Source organism: Phyllopteryx taeniolatus, chromosome 8 (genome assembly GCF_024500385.1).
Source record: "Phyllopteryx taeniolatus isolate TA_2022b chromosome 8, UOR_Ptae_1.2, whole genome shotgun sequence".
Classification (NCBI taxonomy): Eukaryota; Metazoa; Chordata; class Actinopteri; order Syngnathiformes; family Syngnathidae; genus Phyllopteryx; species Phyllopteryx taeniolatus.
This window is the reverse complement of record NC_084509.1, coordinates 12,156,580-12,174,073: the sequence shown is the minus strand read 5'-3', so window position 1 is coordinate 12,174,073 and position 17,494 is coordinate 12,156,580.

The window sequence follows — 17,494 nt, the reverse complement described above, 5'->3', positions numbered from 1 at the left end:
CCGCTCTGATCCCACGACCCCGACGCTGGGAGCCTTCGGGTCCCGCTCGCTCTCCCTGCTGGTTAACCGGCTTTGTCCCGGCCCGTTTTATGCCGCATCACTCACGCACGTATCGGCCCGAACGGTTCAGGGGACGCTGAGGGAAGGAGGGAGGGGACGTTGGTTAGCCTTGGCCACACTGAGGAGAAATGACTTGAATATAATGCATAATTCCCTATTTTTCGTTGTGCCACAACTGGTTTCACAAGCGATACAAGTATATTTCAAGTTTTCCACTTCAAAGGGGGCCAGACAGTCAACTAGCACTTCTACAAAGAAATCTTACGAGAGCTGTATTAGAACAACTCGTGGCTGCTTCATCATGACAGTGTGTCTACTCACAATGCCCTGAGCATCTGAAAGTTCCTGGCTGAGAAGAACATAACCATTTTCCTTTTTTCTTTTTTTTCTCTTAGCCAAGCTTGAGGAGGTCATCAAGGGGGCCCGTTTTAAAGACATGGGTGACATCAAGATGGCCGTGGTTGCAGAGGATCCAGGAAGAATCCTCCCAGGTCCGCATGAAGGTGTGGCAGAGACGGCTGGGGAAGTGCGTTACACCGCTTTGAAGGGGAAAACTTGCAGATGTCCTGGTTGATCATCTAGCGCACAATGAATGGGAAAACTTTGAAATACATCTTTCGGAACGCCATTCCCGGCACGGTGGACGACTGGTTAGAGCGTCAGCCTCACAGTTCTGAGGACCCGGGTTCAATCCCCGGCCCCGCCTGTGTGGAGTTTGCATGTTCTCCCCGTGCCTGCGTGGGTTTTCTCCGGCCACTCCGGTTTCCTCCCACATCCCAAGAACATGCATTCATTGGAGACTCTAAATTACCCGTAGGCATGACTGTGACTGCGAATGGTTGTTTGTTTCCATGTGCCCTGCGATTGGCTGGAAACCAGTTGAGGGTGTACCCCGCCTCCTGCCCGATGACGGCTGGGGTAGGCTCCAGCACGCCCGCGACCCTAGTGAGGAGAAGCGGCTCAGAAAATGGATGGATGGATGGATGGAACGCCATTCCTGGGGATCAATTAGCCACAGATTTTCACGCTCCAGCCCTGTCCCCATACCCCGCAAATAGCTGGGTTCCACTCTACATACATACAGTACCTACGGAAGGACGAACGAATGGACATGTAGCCGGAGAACTAGAGCGCGAGATACTAGCTAAAATTAAAACTATTGTCACCCTGGGACCCACATTTTCCAATTGTTGCAAAGTTCAGAACGACAAATCCTTTTTTGTTTGTTTAAAAATAGCCTCTGGAAACACATGTACATGGTGTTATATTTTTAAATGTTTAAACGTTTCAAATTAATTTAACGTACCACCAAATCAATCAGTCAAACTTAAATTTTTACAGTAAGCGCATTTCATACAAAAAAGAATGCCGGTCGAAGACCTTTACATGAATTAAATAATCAATAAACAGCAATAAACAAAGTTGGCATATTCTCCGGGTACTCCGGCTTCCTCCCACATCCCAAAAACATGCATGGTAGGTTAATTGGAGAATCTCAATTGCCCGTAGGTGTGAATGTTTGTTTGTTTATATGTGCCCTGCGATTGGTTGGCAACCAGTTTAGGGTGTACCCCGCCTCTCGCCCGAGGTTACCTGGGATAGGCTACAGCATGCCCGCGACCGGATAAGTGGTACGGAAAATGGATAGATAGATAGATAGGATAGATAGATAGATAGATAGATAGATAGATAGATAGATAGATAGATAGATAGATAGATAGATAGATAGATAGATAGATAGATAGATAGATAGATAGATAGATAGATAGATAGATAGATAGATAGATAGATAGATAGATAGATAGATAGATCAGTCAATTAAGCCCTCCTGCCACTTCCCCACAGGCACAAACATGCACCTACACAGAGGTTAAAAATAATACCGTAATGACCTAATAACCTGACTCTGAGAACAGAGCATCCAGGTGAGGAAACACCATCTCAGGAAGCCATCTGCATCAGGGCTATATGCCGTGGCCACCGGCCACCAGGATGGAGCCCCCGGTAAAAGCTGAATTAAAAAGGTGGTTCTTGAGCCTTTTCTTAAAAACAAGAATATTTTCTGCAGACCTGAGGTTCTCCGGCACACTGCATCGCCGTGATTGCGTGTCCTGACATTAGGAATAACTAAAAGGCCAGAGCCAGAGGACCTCAAAGTTCAGGAGGGTTCGTAGGGTAAAATTATTTCTGAGAGATAAGAAGGCCCAAGACCATTAAGACATTTAAAGACCAATGAAAGAACCTTAAAATCAATCCGGAAACACACAGGGATCCATTGCAGTGAGTGCTAGCCAATGTCTGTTAGAACTCGGTGCGCCTCTGTACAGTACCGAAAAAAAAAATCAGAATGCGAACACATGGAATTTCATACTAGCTGTCTGCGACGCATGCAAAATGGTTCCCTAACCCACTTTTGGGTCCTGACCCACCTCTTGAGAATCACTGGTCGAGAAGACAAATTGGCACGACGGTTGTAAGAATAATCTGACTGAATACCGATAGAGCTAGAACATTAGCTACATACTACCTAAACTGTCTAACTTATATTAGAAGATATAGAAGACTAATTTGTTCAGCGGATGGATGGACGGATGGACAAAGAGACAGACACAAAGATGGAAGAATCCTTCGAGGAGTGCATGAAGGCGTGGCAGAGAAGGCTGGGAAAGTGCATTAGACTCCAGGGAGATTTTACTTTAAAGGAGAAAACTTGTAGTTAGTATTTAAAATATATCTTTTGTGACACCAGTCCTGGAACATTTGTGACACACTTTGTATTTTCACCTATAGCACAACAGTCAATAGGAACATCCATCCATTCATTCATTTTCTGAGCAGCTTATCCTCACAAGGGTCGCGGGCATGCTGGAGCCTATCCCAGCTATCTTCGGGCAGGAGGCGGGGTACACCCTGAACTGGTCGCCAGCCAATCGCAGGGCACACATAAACAAACATCCATTCGCACTCGCACTCACACCGAGGGGAAATTTAGAGACTTCTATTAACCTACCATGCATGTTTTTGGGATGTGGGAGGAAACCGGAGTGAGAACCGGCGAAAACCCACGTAGGCACGGGGAGAACATGCAAACTCCACACAGGCGAGGCCAGGATTTGAACCCCCGTCCTCAGAACTGTGAGGCAGACGCTCTAACCAGTCGCCCACCATGCCGCCAATATGAACATAAAACAGTTCAATCTACTAAAACTGCATAACCAATTTCAAGAAACCTTGGGGAAGGATATGCCATGCAACAAGCCACTACATTTTGGTTCAAATCCGGCGAAAAATTTGAGTCAAGAGTCACCTGTTCCCCCGTGGCCAGAATGCAAATAGTCGAGTCCTGCCCATTAATTCCTAACGCAGGGGCTCATAATCTTCCAGTGCTGTTTTTTGAAAACTGGCCCAAAGAAGATTTATATTTTTGAGAGTCCTGTAATATTTGATGCATTCATTTGGCCATTATGTTTCCTAAAATTGGTTAATTAAAATGTATTAATTTTTAAATTCATTTATCAAACTTTTTTCAATTTCTATTTCAATTCATTCTTTTTTCAATTTGACAATGAAAATAATTTAGTAAAATAAATTGTTACACATACATTTTAAAATTGTATATTTTATCAAATTGGTTAAATAATAAAACAAAAGTATTTTATTATTAAAAAACTATTTCATCTGTTGCATTAATTTCACATTCCCCCCAAAAATTGGTTTATTAAAATGTATTTATTCTTTAATCAAATTTTCATTTAGCATAATTAAAATATTAATTGATTCATTTTTTTTCAATTTGTAAATGAAAAATATTAGTAAAATAACTAAAGTTATATTATTTCAAAAATTCATTGTATTAAATATTTGGTTAAATAATAAACGATTAGCATGAATCATTATTTTATTGTTAAAATTTACTTTTCTTTGTTTCATTAATATAGCATTTCGCCCCTAAAATTGGTTCATTCAAGTATATTTATTCCTTGAGCTTGTTTTTTTTTAAAATTTCATTTCAATTTGAATTCATTCATTTTGAATTTGTAAATTGAAAACAAATTAGGTAGGTTAATTGATGACAATAAATTGCCCATAGGTATGAATGTGAGTGAGAATGGTTGTTTGTTGAAATGTGCCCTGCGATTGGCCGGCAACCAGTTCAGAGTGTACCCCGCCTCTCGGCGGAGATAGCTGGGATAGGCTAAAGCACGCCTGCGACCATAGTGAGGATAAGCGGAACGGAAGATGAATGAATGAATGAATGAAAAAAATTTGTAAAAAGGGTAATATTACAAATACATTTGAAAAGTGTTTTTTAAATTTAATAATTGGTTAATGCATTCCAATTAAATTAGTCTAAATGCAATTTTAAAAATCCATATGAATTATTTTATTAGTACAATTTACTTTTACAATTTATCCATATACTTTTTTTTTTTTTTTTTAACCTAATCTACGAATGACGACAATTTAAAGATCAAATGTGGCCTTTGAGCACAAAGGTTGGCCACTCCTGTTCCATAAAATTCAATAAACCAGGAAGTAGCCTGCTAACAAACAAATACAGAAGATGCTACTGCTTGTTACTCATATTGCCGCTGTTTCGTTAACACGACAGCTAACGTATGGGAAACATCAATTGTTACATAGTTGAACTGAGCCGCCTTCAAGCCTGCGGGCAAATAAATGAAAAAATGTCTCTCCTGTCACAGGATCAAACTACCACCTCCTGACCTTCGACACACACAATCTGGGACAAACCTCTAACCCCTATGTGTGTGCGTGCGTGTGTGTGTGTGTCTTTGACCGTTTATGTGGGTGTGCATGGGTGGGGCGAAGTGGGTTGGCCTGCCGGGGGCACAGGTTCAAATCCAGTTTTCTGGCATTTTTCTTCCGTTCTGGGCAGAAAGGTTTGTAAAAAAGGAGTTACCTGAGTGGATATGAGTGTCAGTGTGTGGGTGTGCGTGTGTGTCAAGGTGGGTCACCAGGTGCAGTCAGGTGAGTTATAGTGGAGGTCGAATAACTGACTTTTCACTGCAGAATTTAGCCTAGGCTATGTTGTTTTTCTGGACCTCTCAATAAGTAATACGTTTTTTTAAAAAGGTCATTTGAGAATAGTCAATGATGTGTGTTTGCATCCGTGCTGGTATTCATCACTGTAAGATGGCATCAATCTGTTAACAAAGTCACATCATAAGGACCTCTTGTGGTGTAGGGACCACAAAAATAAAAATAAATCAGGTAATCCCATATGAACACAGAAATTTTTTTGACAGTATCTGAAGATTTTAGGAATGGCCCATTAGTGTGTTTGTGTGAGATCAAGAGCAAGAGCGTATTTCTGTGGAAGAGAGATAATGTGTGTGTGAGAGGGAGAGATGGCGAAAAGGAGTGTGTGAAAGGGAGAGAATGTGTATGACTGCGAATGAGTGTGTGTAAAGAGTGCATCTGTGTTCTTGTATTCATGGTTTAGAGAACAGAAATCACAGTACACAGTCATATCAGGGGCCTCATGCGGTGTGGGCACCAAAATTCAAGAAACCTCATGTTATGAATGCACAGTAATTTTGAAGACGTGTGTGAGCATTTGTGCATGTGTGTGCGTATTTAGGTTCTTGTACTCGTGGTTTAATCGGAACAAAAAATCTGTTCACACAATCATGCCACGGGGACGTCTTGTGATGTAGGGACAAAAAATTTAATGAAATGAAGACAATTGCAGTTCTCAAGGCATCTTCAGTTCTTAGCACTGACCTATAAGTACTTGTGTTTGGGCGGGAGTGGCTAGCTGGGGACTCATGTTCAGAACCAGTTTTCTGACATTTTTTGCTGTTTTTGACTGGGAGTTTGTTTACATAACTGTACAGTTGGATTTTTTAAAATAACATTTATCATTTATCATTTTACATTAACTCCACTTTCCACAGTGGGATACAACTATTGCCAATCGCTCATCATATTTCAACATTGTCAGAGTCTGTAAGTATGAATGCAATGCAAACTTTCTCCCTCTTGGTTTCAAATCTCACCCCTACCCATCTTAGCGATGTATAACTCCATAGAACGAACCGCCTCCGTCTTGTTTTCAATGCCCAAAAAATGTAGTCAGCATTGATGGATGGCTGCCCGTGTCGCTTCTCACCTCACTCTCACTGGGAAGGTGAGGGCAAGCGGATGTAATTCCAGTGTTCAGGTTTCACTATGTGGTCAATGAGAGAGGGGAGAGGATGAGGGGTGGGAGGAACAGGGTGAACATAAAGAGGTGCAAGGGATTCCTGCAGTCAGTCCGATCGCTCCCCCAATGCATCTTTTCTATTCCTCGTTATCAGAATCAAGCGCACCAATGATATCATCCTGAAACCCTCACCACCACCACCGCCACTCTTAACTTTAAAATGTGTGCCACGTCAGGGTGGGTAAACAGGACAAGGGGGGCTGCAGAGATGATTGGAGGATCCACACAGTGCAAGAAAAAAGTAATTAAAACTCCCAGTTAATTGGCTTTTTCTATGATAAAGCACAATCTCCTCATGCATAAGTGAGAGGCTCTTATGGCCACGGGCCAGGCCCACAGGAAAGTAAACATACAGCTCATGCATTCCCTTTGTTGTGCAAGTTTTACCGCTAATCATCTTAAATTTAATCGGAATTAAAGGGTGCACCACTCTCGCCAGAAAAGTGTGTGTGTGTGCGTGTGTGTGTGTGCGTGTGTGTGTGCGTGCGTGCGTGCGTGTGTATAATGACCGTGACATGCCATGAGGCTGCTGGGATAACTTTTTTTAGTGGGGAACAGGTTAGTGTTCTTTACGGGTCCTACTGCCTGTCACTGTGTCTCTGAAATATCACAATTATGACTGAAACACAGTGCTGCTTTGTAACAATTTCCACTTGTCTTCGCTATCTTGAATTTGCAGTTGAAACTATGAAGGGTGGTGTTCCCCAAGGCTCACCTGTAGGTCCCATTTTGTTTGCTACTTTCATTTGTCAGGTGTTTTATTTTTGCTGTTACAACCACTAATATGAGAAATCACCGGCAACTTCATACTGTATTGCATTGTCACCACCATAGTGATATAAAATATATATATAAAATATAAATATTTTTTAATCAGCATTACACAAGCCAACACATTTTTTGTCCCAAACAGATTTGAGGGTAAGGTGTGGATTTGAATAAAATAAAATATTAATGCTTGTGATCCTTTTCAAATCTGCAGAAGAAGGTGTTCAAGTCGTCAGCTAGTCTATTATTGTTCTCGGCTTGAGGGGGATCGTCCCTTGTGATTGGTTAGCGATTGTAATGCATGCCAGACTGACTTAGAGTCGTTAGCGGTAAACTGTTTTTCTAACTTTACTGCATAGTTTCTCTCTGCAATGTTAATTTCTTTAGTCAGCTGGCTTCTAGTGCGATTATACAGGGCCCTGTCCCCACTTTGATATACGTCCTCTTTAGCCTGGCGGAGTTGCTTAAATTTGACAGTGAACCACGGTTTGTTGTTATTGAATGTGCGAAATGAATTTGTTGGTACATACACCTCTTCACAGAAACTGATATAGGATGTGACAGTGTCCGTATATTCATCCAGGCTGCCAGCTGGATTTTCAAAGACACTGTGCAGTCTAAACAGCTTTGAAGTTCTCTCTTTGTTTCATTTGTCCACTTTTTCACTGTTTTCACTGTAGGCTTCAGGCATTTAAGTTCTTGCCTGTGTGTTGGTATTAAGTGAATTAAGCAGTGATCAGACGAGCCCAGGGCTGCACGAGGTATGGCGGGCTGCAGTGTGTGCTGAGCTCCGTGTTGTCCGTACACCATTTTTCATTGATATATCCCCTTTTGTTTTCCCCGATAACTGCCCGGTGAATATGGGAGCCAGGAAGCATTACGGCGCCGTCGGGGAGAGCCTCACAAAGCCAAGTCTCCGTAAAGCACATGGCGGTGGAACGTCGGAAGTCTTTAATAAAATGAAACTTATCATTTTGTTGGGTAGGGAGCGTAGATTCACGAGGTGGATCGACGGGAACGCCAATCTGTATCCTCTCTTGCGGCGTTTAACTTGGATGCAGGCTCGCTTCCCTCTGTGGCGTCGCCTTCGCCTCCATGCGCCAAAGACTGCAGTCGCTCTCCCGGTGATAACTCGGGGAAAAAAACCTGAGCGGATTTGCAAGAGTTGGTGGAAGAAAGTCAGGGGTCATCAGACTCCCTGATGTTTAACACGTCTTCGCTTGTGTAAGTGAGTCGTGTAATGTCTCCAAAGACGAACGAAAAACACAAAAACATAGACAATACTAGAGAGCACGTAACCAAGGCGTCCACATCTTGTATCATCTGCAAAAAGCAGAGATGCAATATTGAGGCCACCAAAACGGACCCCCTCTGCTGCACCTAGACATTCTCTCCATAAGTTATGAACAGAATCGGTGACAAAGGGCAGCCTTGGCGGAGTCCAACCCTCACAGGAAACGAGTCCGACTTACTGCCGGCAATGCGGACCAAACTCGGACACCGGTCGTACAGGGACCGAACGGCCCTTATCAGGAGGTTTGGTACCTCATACCCCCGAACCACACCCTACTAGACTGCCCGAGGGACACGGTCGAACACCATCTCCAAGACCACAAAACACAAGTAGACTCATTGGGCGAACTCCCATGCACCCTCGAGGACCCTGCCGAGTATGTAGAGCTGGTCCACTGTTCCACGGCCAGGACAAAATCCACACTGCTCCTCCTGAATCTGATATTCGACTTCCCGACGGACCCTCCTCTCCAGCACCCCTGAATAGACCTTACCAGGGAGGCGGAGGAGTGTGATGTCCCTGTAGTTGGAAAAAAAGGGGGACCACCACCCCAGTCTGCCAATCCAGAGGCACTGTCCACGATGTCCACGCGATGTTGCAGAAGCGTGTCAACCAGGACAGCCCCACAACATCCAGAGCCTTTAGGAACTCCGGGCGAATCTCGTCCACCTGTGGGGCCTTGCCACCGAGGAGCTTTTTAACCACCTCGGTGACCTCAACCCCAGAGATAGGACAACCCGCCTCAGAAACCCCAGACTCTGCTTCCTCATGGGAAGGCGTGTCGGTGGAATTGAGGAGGTCGTCCATGTATTCTCCCCATCGACTCACAACGTCCCGCATCGAGGTCAGCAGCACTCCATCCCCACCATACACAGTGTTGATGGTGCACTGCTTCCCTCTCCTGAGATGCCGGATGGTGGACCAGAATTTGCTCAAAGCCGTCCAGAAGTCGTTCTCCATGGCCTCATCGAACTCCTCCCACGCCAGAGTTTTGGCCTTAGCAACCACCAAAGCCGCATTCTGCTTGGCCAGCCGGTACCCATCAGCTACCTCAGGAGTCCCACAGGCCAAAAAGGCCCGATAGGACTCCTCCTAAAACTTGACGGCATCCCTCACCGCTGGTGTCCACCAACAGGTTCGGGAATTGCCACCACGACAGGCACCGACCACCTTAAGGCCACAGCTCCGGTCGGCTGCCTCAGCAATGGAGGCACGGAACATAGTCCACACGGACTCAATGTCCCCAATGTGTCACCCAGGACGTGGGTGAAGTTCACCCGGAAAATGAGCAAAGTTCTGTCGGAGGTGGAAGTTGAAACTCCTTCGGACAGGGGATTCTGCCAGACATTCCCAGCAGACCATCACGATACGTTTGGGCCTGCCAGGTCAGACCAGCATCTTCCCCCACCATCGCAGCCAACACACCACCAGGTGGTGATCGGTTGACAGCTCCGCCCCTCTCTTCACCAGAGTGTCCAAGTCATGTGACCTCAAGTCCGATGATACGACCACAAAGTTGATCATTGAACTGCGACCGAGGTTGTCCACACATGCACTTGGCACCAGGACACCCTAGGTCGCAGTTTGCTTGAATATGGTGTTCGTTATGGACAAGCCATGGCGAGCACAGAAGTCCAATAACAGAACACCACTCTGGTTCTGATCGGGGGGCATCACTGTCATTGCCCACATGAGCATTGAAGTCCCCCAGCATCATCCCAGTTCCCAGTAGGAGCGCTCTCCAGCACCCCCTCCAAGGACTCCAAAAAGGGTGGGTACTCTAAACTGCTGTTTAGTGCATCTGTACAAACAGCAGTCAGGACCCATCCCCCCACCCGAAGGCGGAGGAAGGCTTCCCTCTCGTCCACCAGGGTGTACCCCAACGTACAGGCGCCGAGCTGGGGGTCAATAAGTGTACCCACACCTGCTCAGTGCCTCTCACGGTGGGCAACTCCAGAGTGGAAGAGAGTCCAACCCCTCTCAAGAACACTGGTACCAGAGCCCAAGCCGTGTGTGGAGGCGAGCCCGACTATATCTAGTCAGAACTTCTCGACCACACAAGCTCGGGCTCCTTCCCTGCTAGAGAGGAGACATTCCATGTCCCTTGAGACAGCTTTTGTCACTGGGGATTGGCTCGCCAAGGTCCACGCCACCGGCCACTGCCCAGCTCACATTGCACCTGACCCCTATGGCCCCTCCCACAGGTGGTGAGCCCATGGTAAGGTGGGCCCACGTTACGCTTTCGGGCTGTGCCCGGCCGGGCCCCATGGGTGCAGGCCCCACCAGGCCCTCATCTTCGAGCCCCACCTCCAGCCCTGGCTCCAGAGAGGGCCCCGGTGACCCACGTCTGGGCAAGGGAAAATGTCCTCCTGAATTCTTTCACATCATCGGGGTTTTTGCAGCTGTGCTTTGTCTGGTCTGGTCTCACCTAGGACCTGTTTGCCATGGGTGATCCTGCCAGGGGCATAAAGCCCCAGACAACTTAGCTCCTAGTATCATTGGGACACACAAACCACCACGCCTTCCCATGACAAAGCAGAGTCTGGGGTCTCTGAAGTGGGCTCTCCTATCTCTGGGGTTGAGGTCACCGAGGTGGTTAAAAAGCTCCTCGGGGGCGAGGGCCCAGGGGTGGATGAGATTCCCCAGGAGTTCCTAAAGGCTCTGGATGTTGGTGCTGTCCTGGTTGACACGCCTCTGCAACATCGCATGGACAGCGGGTACAGTGCCTCTGGATTGGCAGACTTGGCTGGTGGTTGGCAGATTCAGGAGGAGCAGTGTGGATTTCGTCCTGGCCGTGGAACAGTGAACCAGTGGGCCAATGGACCAGCTCTCCACCCTCGGCAGGGTCCTCGAATCACACAGTCTACATGTGTTATGTGGACTTAGAGAAGGTGTTCAACCGTGTCCATCAGGGAGTCCTGTCGGGGGTGCTTCGGGAGTATGGGGTAGGGAACCGTCTGATACGGGCTGTTCGGTCCCTGTACGACAAGTCTCAGACTTTGGTCCGACTTTGGTCAGTATTGCATCTCTGCTTTTTGCAGATGATGTGGTTCTGTTGGCTTCATCAAGCCGTGTTCTCCAACTCTCACTGGAGTGATTCGCAGCGGAGTGTGAACCAGTTGAGACCATGGTCCTCAGTCGGAAAAGGGTGGAGTGCCCTCTCCAGGTCAGGGATGAGATCCTACCCAAAGTGGAGGAGTTCAATTATCTCGGGGTCTTGTTCACGATGGAGGGAAGAGTGGATCAGTGCAGCGTCTGTAGTGATTCGGACTTTCTATTTAAGAAGAAGCTAAGCCGAAAGGCGAAGCTCTCAATTTACCGGTTGATCTACATTCCTGCCCTCATCGATGGTCACGAGCTGTGTGTCGTGATCAAAAGAACAAGACCCCGGGTTCAAACGGCCAAAATGAGTTTCTTCCGCAGGTTGTCTGGGCCCTCCCTTAGATATAGGGTGAGAAGCTCGGTCATCCGTGAGGGGCTCAGAGTAGAACCGCTGCTCCTCTGCATTGAGAGGAGCCAGATGAGGTGGCTCGGGTATCTGATTAGGATGCCTCCTGCATGCCTCCCTGGTGAGGTTTTCCGAGGATGTCCCACCAGAAGGAGACCCCTGGGATGACCCAGGACCCGCTGGAAAGACTACATCTTCCGGGTGGTCTGAGAACGCCTCAGGATCCCCCTGGGAGAGCTGGATGAAGTGGCCGGGGAGAGGGAAGTCTGGGCTTCCCTGCTAAAGCTACTGCCCCCGCGACCCGACCTCGGATAAGCCGAAGAAAATGGATGGATGGATGGATAAATATTTCAGAGTGCTATTTTTATCTAACAAAAAATATTACAAAATTTTGTTTGATTTTTGTTTTCAGATGAATGGCATTTCAATAAATTTCACTGGGGAAAGATGAGTGTTTTGAGTTATGAGCGTGGTTATGGGATGAATTAATGAATATCTCAAGGTATCACTACTTTTTTCATCGTGGTTTTACTACAACTGTCGTACTTCACTGAATCATACTGAGAAGGTTCTTTTATCAATAGTTGGGTCACCTAATTTATCCACATGCAGTGCACTTCTACAGTCAAAACTGACAATTCATCTGTCAAGTATATCAGAATTTTGAATACAAATCACATATTGAATCACATTAATTGTGTGTTTGTTTGCATATTGGACTCTCACATTGACATGAATGTAACATCCAACCTGGCAGTTTATGGTTGTGTGTGTTTGTGTGTGTGTAGCAATACAATTCAAAGACCACGTCACTTGAACTGAGGCCCGCCACTGGTTAGAAAACACACCTAACTCAAGCGCCGCGAGCCTCACTCTCCTATAAGCCGACGACCTTGTCCTCGCATTATGATTGGCCGGTGTCCACTACGGCGTGTGAAAGGTTATCAGAGCTGTGTGTGCTCTGAAGAAAGACAAAGGGCAGTTGGGGAAAATATATCCACACACTGTACAGGCCAAGTAGGCCGCAGGTTTTTGCCACGTATCGCCTTGCCTTACCTAATTGGACCCATGCAAGCACCAAATGGCGGTGTTTCGGAGACAGGGAGAACAGAGTTTACCAGAGGGAGACATGGAGGATGTTACCTGTCACCTGGATTTCAATCCCTCCCTCCCTCTTATATTCTGTCTCTCTGGAGCACAAACGGAAAAACGGACTCATTGGAGTCTGAGGCTTCTTTCTTCATTACTACTTTATTCTCCGTAACACAATGGTAATGGGTACGAGTGGGCGTGTGTACATCTGGTGCAATAACTCACCCCCACTAGCCCATCCCTGCTCGTCCTCATCTACCCAACCCCCACCTTGTTGAAAGCTCATTAAAAGACCTGCTGTTAATGAGCTAGAGGGATCATAGAACTTCATTTTCATTAGAAGGAGGGGTGGGGAGGGGTTGGGCCAGGGATGCTGGTGCAGAGGTTTTTATGTCCTTAAAATAGAGTCAGCAATTATCCCAACCCCTTGACACTCCCCATTCACCCTGCTCTGCCTCCTAACATGCCCGCAAACAATAACCAAACTGCCCTGGCACACCCCGACCCCCTTCCCCAATTTTATATCCTGAGAATTCTTAGCTTTCCGTGTCCCATCAGCAGCAGCCATCCCGCAACTTGCAGGAGGACTGACACCAAACAAATACAGACACACAAAGGCCACTAGAAATGCATGAAAACGTCTCAACACAAAGGCAAAGGAACATCACAAGGATGTAAAAAAGGAGCGAGGGTCCCTAACCCAAACGCTTACATTAAAAATTAATAAGTCAGCGCTGACTGGGTTCCTCAGAGGAAAACAGCCTGCGCTGACTGAGAAAACACCACGAGTGGAGGCATTTAAAAATATTTTCAGAAGCTTTGTTGCAAGTCCCAAACTGCATGCCCGAATCAGAAAAAAATGTAAACAAGAATGGCGCTGAGTAGAACAAAGTCGTTGAACAGTCAACAAAAGCAGGAAAAAAAATATTGCAGAGGGCCAAGTTTGTTTGCTAGCATACCACTTCCTGATGAATGACTAGAACATGAACATACCATTTTTGACTAGGCTAGGGAAATACTTCTATAGAGACTCAAATAGCAAAAAAAGAAAATCATTTCATCAAATTCTTCTCTTCCTCTCGGCCACAGCGTGTCATCCTTTTCCATGTAAGCCTATCTCCTGCATCCTCCTCTCGAACACCAACTGCCCTCATGTCTTCCCTCGCTACATCGATCAACCTTCTCTTTGGTCTTCCTCTAGCTCTCTTGCCTGTTAGCTCCATCTTAATCATCCTTCTACCACTATACTACTCACTAGCTCTCCTATGGACGTGTCCACACCATCAAAGTCTGCTCTCTCTAACTTTGTCTCCAAAACATCCAATGTTGGCTGTCCCTCTGATGAGCTCATTTCTAATTTTATCCAACCTGGTCACTCCGAGAGAGAACATCAACATCTTAATTCCCGCCACCTCCAGCTCTGCTTCCTGTTGTCTCTTCAGTGCCACTGTCTCTAATCCGTACATCATGGCTGGACTCACCACTGTTTTATAATCTTTGCCCTTCACCCTAGCAGAGTCTCTTCTGTCACACAACACACCTGACACCTTCCTCCACCTGTTCCAACCTGCTTGGACCCGTTTCTTCACTTCCTGACCACACTCACCATTGCTCTGGACGGTTGACCCCAAGTATTTAAAGTCCTCCACCCTCCCTATCTCTTCTCCCTGTAGCCTCCACCCCTCTCATTCATGCACATATATTCTGTCTTACTTCGGCTAATATTCATTCCTCTCCTTTCCAGTGCATGCCTCCACCTTTCTAAGTGTTCATCCACCTACTCCCTGCTTTTACTGCAGATCACAATGTCATCTGTGAGCATAATGGTCCATGGGGATTCCAGCCTAACCTCATCTGTCAGCCTATCCATCACCACTGCAAACAGGAAGGGGCTCAGGGCTAATCCCTGATGCAGATCCACTGTTCTGCTGCCCTCATACATGTCCTGTATTATTCTAACATACATCTCTGTCACTCCAGACTTCCGCATGTCCAACATGTCCATTACAATCTGCACCAATCACGACTCTCTCTATCCGGGATGCCCAGAACTACTTTGTCTAGCTCCTTCCAGCATTTCTCTTTCACCTTTCGGTCACATTCTACCTGTGGGGCATAGCCACTAATCACATTATACATAACACCCTCAATTTCAAGTTTCAGCCTCATCACTCGATCTGATACTCTTTTCACCTCCAAGACATTCTTAGCCAACTCTTCCTTTAAAATAACCCCTACTTCATTTCTCTTCTCATCTACACCATGGTAAAATAATTTGAACCCTGCCCCTAAACGTCTAGCCTTACTGCCTTTCCACCTGCTCTCCTGGACAAACAATATATAAACCTTTCTACTAATCATCATATCAAGAAACTCTCAAGATTTTCCTGTCAGAGTCTTAACATTCAAAGTCCCCACATTCAGCTCTAGGCTCTGTGCTTTCCTCTTTTCTTTCTGTCTAAGAACCTGCTTTCCACCTCTCCATCTTCGACGCACAGTAGTTGAATTTCCACCGGCACCCTGCGCGTTAATGGCGCCGGTGGCGGACATTGTTAACCCGGCCCACGACCAATTTGGCATGCAATTCTTTGGATGAATGCTCATATTTGTTTGACAAAGTTTTAAACCGGATGCCCTTCCCTCTGCATTTATCGAGGCTTGGGACCGGCCTACCATTTGCACTGGCTTGTGCCCCCCATAGGGCTGCATTAAACTCATTTCATCAAACAAAAGTGAAAACATAATACATGTTTATTTTTTATTTTTTTTTAGCAATCAGATGACTTTTTGTGGTTCACAGAGGATGAGGTTTATTGCTCTAGGGCTGTATTTGTTTTTAGGAGTGGCAGCGGTTCCATTGTGAATAAAGATGCAAAAGGGGAAAAAAATATTACAACAGAAAAAATGTGGAGTGCTATATTTGTCCGTATGCTAGCAGGCTACTTGCTGTTTCACAAGAACATGATTTCAAATGACTTGAATACATTTGAATGACATAATTGATAGGAATGTACCATTTTAGGGGGCGTGGTTTCATTGTGAATGAAAAAAAAAACTAAAAATAACCAAATATATATATATATATATATAAAATCTGTTTTTGTTAGTTTTTTTTAAATTGTGGAGTGCCATTTTTGCCTGTGGGCTAGGCTAGCAGCCTACATCCTGGTTCACATAGATGACTTCAAATGATGTGATGTACCATTTTTGATGTAGGGAAATAATTATATTGTGACTTAAATAGAAAAAAAGAAGATCAATTCCTCAAACAGCAGAGTGCTGCATTTCTGTTTCTTTGTCAGTTATCAGACTACTTCCTGGTTCAAGGAGGAATGAGGTAAGATGATAGGACTGTACCATTTGTGACTGAAAAGACAAAATGAAATACTCCACCAAAACTTTAAAAAACATTGTGGAGTGCCATATGTATATACGTATATTTGTTCGTCCACATCCTAACAGGTTACCTCCTCCTCTCAAAAAGATGACTTGAATGTACCATTTTGATGTTGGAGTAGGAAGAACAAAAAGAGAAAATCTTCTTTTCCTTTCGGCTTGTCCCTTTAGGGGTCGCCACAGCGCGTCATCCTTTTCCATGAGAGCCTATCTCCTGCATCCTCCTCTCGAACACCAACTCCCCTCATATCTTCCCTCACGACATCAATCAACCTTCTCTTTGGTCTTCCTCTAGCTCTCTTGCCTGGCAGCTCCATCCTCATCATCCTTCTACCAATATACTCACTACAAACCATCAAAGTCTGCTCTCGCTAACTTTGTCTCCAAAATGTCTAACCTCCCTCTGATGAGCTCATTTCTAATTTTATCCAACCTGGTCACTCCGAGAGCGAACCTCAACATCTTCATTTCCGCCACCTCCAGCTCTGCTTCCTGTTGTCTCTTCAGTGCCACTGTCTCTAATCCGTACAGGATGGCTGGCCTCACCAGTGTTTTATAGTCTTTGCCCTTCATCCTCGCAGAGACTCTTCTGTCACATAACACACCTGACACCTTCCTCCACCCGTTCCAACCTGCTTGGACCCGTTTCTTCACTTCCTGACCACACTCACCATTGCTCTGGACGGTTGACCCCAAGTATTTAAAGTCCTCTACCCTTGCCATCTCTTCTCCCTGTAGCCTCCACCCCTCTCATTCATGCACATATATTCTGTTTTACTTCAGCTAATCTTCATTCCTCTGCTTTCCAGTGCATGCCTCCATCTTTCTAACCGTTCCTCCACCTGCTCCCTGCTCTCACTGCAGATCACAATGTCATCTGCAAACATCATGGTCCACGGGGATTCCAGTCTAACCTCATCTGTCAACCTATCCATCACCACTGCAAACAGGAAGGGGCTCAGGGCTGATCCCTGATGCAATCCCACCTCAACCTTAAATTCGTCTGTCACACCTACAGCACACCTCACCACTGTTCTGTTGCCCTTGTACATGTCCTGTATTATTCTAACATACTTCTCTGCCACTCCAGACTTCCTCATGCAGTACCACAGTTCCTCTCTGAGTACTCTGTCATAGGCTTTCTCTAGATCTACAAAGACACAATGTAGCTCCTTCTGACCTTCTCTGTACTTTTCCATCAACATCT